This window comes from Dromiciops gliroides, chromosome 3, assembly GCF_019393635.1.
Source record: "Dromiciops gliroides isolate mDroGli1 chromosome 3, mDroGli1.pri, whole genome shotgun sequence".
NCBI classification, from domain to species: domain Eukaryota; kingdom Metazoa; phylum Chordata; class Mammalia; order Microbiotheria; family Microbiotheriidae; genus Dromiciops; species Dromiciops gliroides.
This window is the reverse complement of record NC_057863.1, coordinates 54,706,351-54,713,660: the sequence shown is the minus strand read 5'-3', so window position 1 is coordinate 54,713,660 and position 7,310 is coordinate 54,706,351. Positions and strand designations below refer to the sequence as shown.

The 7,310-nt window shown below is 38.8% G+C and overlaps 1 pseudogene; it reads right to left on the bottom strand.

Moving 5' to 3' along the window:
• Nucleotides 1-5,663: 5,663 nt before the first annotated feature.
• LOC122750390 lies at nucleotides 5,664-6,122 on the bottom strand (annotated as a pseudogene).
• Nucleotides 6,123-7,310: the final 1,188 nt, after the last annotated feature.

Below are 7,310 nucleotides of genomic sequence, written 5' to 3'. Positions count from 1 at the left end.
TATTTATAGCTGCTCTTTTTGTGGTAGCAAGGAATTAGAAATTGAGGGGCTGCCCATCAATTGGGGAATGGCTGAACAAGTTGTGGTATATGAATGTAATAGAATTCTATTGTGCTGTAAGAAACGATGAGCAGGAGGAGCTCAGAGAAACCTGGAAGGATTTGCATGAACTGATGATGAGTGAGATGGGCAGAACCAGAAGAACATTATGCATAGTATCATCAACATTATGTGTTGATCAACTGTGATAGACTAGATTCTTCTCACCAATCCAACGGTACGAGGAGTTCCAAAGGACTCATGATGGAAAAGGCTCTCCAAATCCAGAAAAAAGAAAAAGGAACTGTGGAATATAGATGCTGATTGGACCATACCATTTCTTTGTTTTTAGTGCTGTTGTTTTTCTTTTTTGAGGTTTTTCCTTTTTGCTCTGATTCTTCTCTTGTAACATGACTAATGAAGAAATATGTTTAATGTTATTATATATATACATATACACACACACATATATATATATATATATAACCTATTACAGATTACCTGCTGTCTTGGGGAGGGGGAGAAAGAGGGGAGGGAGGGAGAAAAATTTGAAATTGGAAATCTTATATAAACAAATGTTGAAAACTATCTCTACATGTAACTAGAAAATAATAAAATACTTTTATTAAAAAAAATATTAACAGGAGAAAGGCTTTCAGTTAACCAAAAATCCCAGGAAGTCTTGAGCCCCAAACAATAAAAAAATTTAATAAAAGAAAATAAAAAGTGGAGATGGCCAAAAACAAAATGGGAAATGGGAATGAAGCAAAGGTAATAGATTATATAAAAATAGTATATTATTATTTGATTAATTAAAATAGCATGATGTAGCCAAAAGCACCTTGGATTTGACATTGGAAGGCCTAGATTTGGCATCTTAAATTTTGCTACCTGTTTGACTTTGGGCAGCTTCTACAGGCCTTAGTTTCTTTATCTGGAAAAAAGGAGGGAGATGGATTAAACAATCTCTAAGGAATCTGCCAGATCTCAATCCTATGATCCTAAAACTAGACTGGATTTTAGTCGGGTGCCCCTATGTCATCATTCTATCAGAGAGATTTGGACTACTAGCTAGTCAGTATGTAACATTTAATTGGCATTATAAAGATGAGGTAACCAGATAAAACATCCCCAATTCCTTCACTTAACTCTCATTAGGTATGAGCACAAGGCATGCTGGATACCTTCCTCTCTACACTTTTACCAAGGTTCTGCCTAAAATATGATGCCCAGAACTAAATTTTCATCCTCTACATACCAGCTGACCAGGGTTTTAGTGAAACCATTACTATTCCTTTCTAAAATCATACACTATACAATCTTTGCAAGTTGAATAAGTAGTACGCAAATATCTTGACATAAGTTGTCCCCCAGTCTAATTTTGGTATAGCTAGATACATATCTAGACAGGCACACTCTCACTTTAAGTGGTATGATCATTGAGAGCCCCAAAATACCAAAACAGAACAACAAAAAAACCAGGAATGTGATCTCCAGTTTCTTCCATAGATTATTTATGGGGGAAAAAATAAGAAGCACATATCATATACGTACATGCATAGCATGCATGCATAGTGAACCCACTGCCACATTCAGATTCTTAGCACATGTTCTAGAACCAAACTCCATTTTCCCCTGTGAACCTCCCTCTCAACCAGAATTAATTTTATGACATCTTAACAATACAAGTGGACCTTTAACTAGAGAATACAAGATATAGACCAAAAGATAAGAATCTAGGTGAACATTCTCATCACCTATTTCCCAAATGATTATCTCTCAGACTTCTAGAGAAAGTTGGTTTTGAGTTCTTTTCATTCCATTTCTAATGCCAGCTTATCAACCAGTGCCACAAACTAATGGAACAATAGCAAAAGGATTGTGAATCTACTCTTTTGGTAGTCCCCATCATGTTATAACAGTGAACTAAAGCAAGCCAGCCTGAACAACTCTCAGTAATTAAATCTAAGATCCATTGAATCTGAAAGGTGTTACACCTCAGTATCAGATCTGTGGAACATCGATATCTTGCCACCTGGAAGGAACCACAGCTGGGAACATGCCTGCCATCTTTGCTTCCTAACATAGATGAAATGAGGGAAAGCCTCCCATTTGCTGTCGCAGGAAGTAGCTGGGTTTTGGCTTCCAGTTCTGGGTCTATCTCTTTGGGAACCATTCTCTAAGGTTTCCATTTCCTGTCTCTCTCATTAGAATTTTCTTTTTTCTTTCTTTCTTTTTTTTTGTGAGGCAATTGGGGTTAAGTGACTTGCCCAGGGTCACACAGCTAGTAAGTGTTAAGTGTCTGAGGCCGGATTTGAACTCAGGTCCTCCTGACTCCAGGGCTGGTGCTCTATCCACTGCGCCACCTAGCTGCTCCTGTCATTAGAATTTTCACTCAGCCTCCCAACAAGTACACCGAAAAAGATTCCCTCCAAACAGACTGTGCTGGGAGCATCATCATCACCTGCTATGCTTGTCAAAGATGTAGTTCTCATGAATGACAATGGTGTTCATATGCATGTGTACACCCAAAAGCTAATTAAGAACTGATAGACTTATAAAAGCAGATTGACCACTGGATGAGGAATGTTTTGGCTATGATGATGCATGTATGGGTATAGATATACATAGATGTATGTATCAGGATTCTATATTTCAAACAAGAACTTGAAACACTACTCGTGGGGCTGAATTTTAGTGTAGCCTTTGATGCAGCTAGACTACCTGGCTGGTGATTCAATATTAAATGGAAACAATTTGTGCAAATAAAAGGGAATTAATTTGTACTGCCTATGTTTGACAGTTTTCTGTTAAAAGTATTATACTGTTCTATAAAAATGAGAATCAAATTTTTATTTTTGTTATCTTATTAGACACCAAAAGCCTGTACTATTTGCCACATGTTACAAAACATTTTTTTATACCTCAATATTCTACCACATACTTATTTTTCCAAGAAGGCCTAGTTCACAGAAAATTTGAAAAAGGGACTTCTTTTCTTTCTGAATCCTTAATTATCCCAAATTTCTAACATACCAATTTTGTAAGGCTATAAAGGGAAGAAGCTGAAAGAAATTGAGTTTCTATAGCCTGGATAAAAGGATGTTTACAAGGAATGAGAAGAGGCATTGAAAAGATATGTAGTCAAGCAATTTCTCATTTCTGAAGCATTAAATAAAGAATTGTATATTTTAATTTAGTAGATTCTTACATTTTCTCTCTCCTTTCAGCCTGATGTATTTTATTTCTATTTTCTGTGACATGAAGACAGAAAATAACTTATTACCTATGTTAGAGTTTCAGAGTCCCAAGTTTGTTGCTTTCTTTGGAGCATAGTAGAAATTGTGTGCTAGACTCAAAATTAGTGACCTGGGCCACCCCTGACCATTACTAGGTAGACCCTGGCCACTTGTTTACAGAGTTTCAGTTTCCTCATACACAAAATGAAGATAAAAACGCTTGTCCTTGCAGGATATCATCAGATGGTAGACAGCTGTTTTTACAGTCATGAAAGTATGAATTCAAGTTTCAACTCTGACACACTTGCAGGAGGCTCTTAGGTAAGTTATTTAATCTTTCAACCTCAGTTTCAACATTTGTAAAATGGGAATAATAATAGCACTTCCCTCACAGTGTTGCTCTAAGGATCAGATGACATCACATGTACAGTGCCTTACAAACCTCAAAGCACTACAGGGATGCTAGCTATTAATATCATTTTCATAAATTATCAGTTCTAATAGCCTGGTTTAGTCTTATTTCCTAGAGGATAAGTTCAAGACATTAAAGATCAAAGATGGGGGCAGCTAGGTGGCACAGTGGATAGAGCACTGGCCCTAAATTCAGGAGGACCTGAGTTCAAATCTGACCTCAGACACTTGACACTAGCTGTGTGACCCTGGGCAAGTCACTTAACCCCAATTGCCTCACCAACAACAAAAAAAAAAAGATCAGAGACAGTCTTCCTTCTAATCTGTACTCTTCTTAACTCCAAAATGTATAGAAAAACCTAAATTCTCAAGAAAATCAGAAAAGTGTATTTAAACATTTAAGAAAATAGCACTAATTATATTTTCATCTTTCCAGCAAAAAAAGAAATCAATGACTTCCTTTTAAAGGAATCTATCTGTTTTCATAGAAAACTAGCTTGTTATTTCTACATTATGTAAAATCAATTATCATTGACAGAATCTTTTTAGTGTTTTCAAGACATCTGGAAAAGCTGGTTTGATCAAATGCCATGTGCACAATTGGCGATAATAGCCTCATCACTTAAATTATTAATAAACCCTTACTCATCAGGATGGAATTGAATAAGACCCAAAGCTACAAAGTAGGAATTGAATAATGTATACAATTTTAAAAAAACAACAAAAACTTTCATTAAGTTTTATTTCAAAAAATTCTTGGTAAGCTTAAGTGGTTTTTAAAGCACATTATTTGACTTTTAATTTCCTATTCAAGTTTTTCCCTCCACTGAACAGTAAAAAGGGAAGGCAAGGAATGTCACAATACAGCTTGATACAACATGATAGAAAGCAAGATGTGGGGTGATGATTCTTTCCAGCAGAGCTGTGATCTCTTGGATATGGGCCCTTCTCCCAATGCTGCAGATTTCAACACATCTATACCTTTTTCCTTCTGTGAAATTCTTGTCTGTCTTGTCCCATAGATTCTTCTCAAGGATCTAGCCAAAAGCTGGGAAACAAGTAGAACTCAGGCTGCCTATCTGTTATTTTTTGATCTTACTATATCACAGACTTACCTCTTTCTGGGGTCATGCAGACCCCAGATCCTTTGGGATATCTAGATCCCTAGATTCCACATATTTTCCCATGAAACATGCTGCTTCATCATGCTAAGGTTTTTTATCTTCTTTTCTACTGCCAAACAAGATAGTACAAGCTTCAATACAGCTGTGGAAGTTCATTATATCCTTAAGCCAAGAAGAAATCCAGCAAGGAAAACTAAAGACCATTTAATGGCTAATTCATCCCCTTTTTATTACCTCTGTAACTACCTGGAATCCCCACACCTATGAAACTGCACATTATGGGTGCCTTGTGGGCCAGAATTCCCTCTAAATCGCAGCTTCCAAGTCCCCACCAATATTTTTGCTTTTATTGGTCACCCAGAGGACTTGGTTCAAAGCAAAGACAAATATTTGATAAAATAGTGTAGTGATAAAATAACAATGGAATGTTTCTTCTGTAAACCTTGAGCTCACCCTCCCACAAATATGTAAACTTTTTGTGGGGAGAGTGGACACATGTGGAAATCAAATGTGGGGCACACATAGATCGGGAACATGTGTGGCCAGGGTGCTAGAATATGTAGGCCATGCATTAGCAGGGCCTACACATGGTGGGACATATCTCGGGCCTTTAACACTGCAGAGCTGCTGATGGCTTTTTAAAAATTTTCAAAGGCTTTATTGAACAGGGTTACAAGACTGTTTTAGAAAATGCTGGTTCCAATTCCTTTCAGTCCCCTGGCATGAGATGTTGTATTCAAGGATAGACACACATACACACACACAGACTCTGTGGTGAAGACACATACACATACATGCATATCACAGCTACTAAAAGTGATGGGTCCAGTCTATATCCATTTAAAAAATCTTATTCATAGACCCAGTCATGGGCACAAGACTTATAATCAACCAGCTCTTCAGGTTTAAACCACAGGCTGATCTCCTTCTCGGCACTTTTTACAGAATCACTGCCATGAATGATGTTCCTGCCGACTTGAACGCAGAAGTCCCCACGAATGGTTCTTGGCTTAGAATCAGCTGGGTTAGTCTCCCCCAGCATCACTCTGCCTGTCTTCACCACATTCAAGCCCTCCCAGACCATGGCTACAACAGGTCCTGAGTTCATGTATTTCACAAGCCCAGGGAAAAATGGCCTGTACTTCAGGTCAGCATAATGCTATTTCAGATGTTCCTCTGAGGCCCTAAGGAACTTCATACCCACAAGGCGGAATCCCTTCTGCTCAAAACGTTTGATGATGTCCCCGATCAGGCCCCGCTGGATGCCATCCGGCTTGATGGCAATGAAGGTGTGCTCAGTGTTGGCCATGATCCAAGGAAGCTTAGGCTGGAGCAAGAGAAGCAGTCAGCTGTGAGTGCAGCAGAGGTGGCAGCTGGACCCGAAGAGTCTGCACTTCACTCTGAAGCCGAGAGCCTGCTGATGGCTTCTGATGATACTGTCCTGTTTCTAGCATATCAATTCCAACTGATCTTTTTTTTTTGTGGAGCAATGGGGGTTAAGTGACTTGTCCAGGGTCACACAGCTAGTAAGTGTCAAGTGTCTGAGGTTGAATTTGAACTCAGGTCCTCCTGAATCCAGGGCTGGTGCTTTATCCACTGTGCCACCTAGCTGCCCCCCACCAACTGGCCTTTTTTTTTTTAATTAAAAAAAAATTTTTTAGTGAGGCAATTGGGGTTAAGTGACTTGCCCAGGGTCACACAGCTAGTAAGTGTCAAGTGTCTGAGGCCGGATTTGAACTCAGGTCCTCCTGAATCCGGGGCTGGTTCTCTATCCACTGCACCACCTAGCTGCCCCGCAACTGGCCTTTTTAAAAAAAATTGTATTATGTCTTTTGCTTTTAAATCACAGTTGTTTCTGGAAATATCTCTCTTCCACTGACTTCCAAATTGAACTTCAGTTTTCTTTTTTTTTTCTTTTCCCTTTTTCCCCCCAACTGGTCTTGAGGATGATCACATGCTGGGAATGCTGGGAATAGTAAACCTCTCTCCTAAAGGACAAGACTAAAACTCTTTCAGACTTCCTGAGGCTGGGCCTCCACTGAAGTCTTCAGAATCAATGCTTTCTTTAGCATCACCTGTTGCTCTATTCCCTGGGGAATGGATGATTCATAAGGCTCTTCCTGAATGGGGGAAAGGTGACAGCCATCCTCACTCAGCTCCCTCAGCCAACCTTCTCATAGGAGCTAGTGGTAGATACCAAGGATAAGTCATAGGAGGTAGTGGTAGAAGCTAAGGATAAAAATCACTCCTGCTCTTTGAACTCTTTCTTCTGTCGTCTCTGACTCCTGGAGTTCAATTGTCACGTGACTTATGTTCAGAAAAAAATTTTAATTCTTGGTTCTTAGACTACCTCATTGGCTAGGGCAAGTCTCTCCAAGGCTTTACTTTCTCAATTGGAAGAGGACACAAGTGAAATTGCTTTTAATCTATTCCTTTTGCTTCTCCAGTCTATGTAAATCATAAAGGTTAGACTCGGGAAGAAGACTGGAAAAAAAAA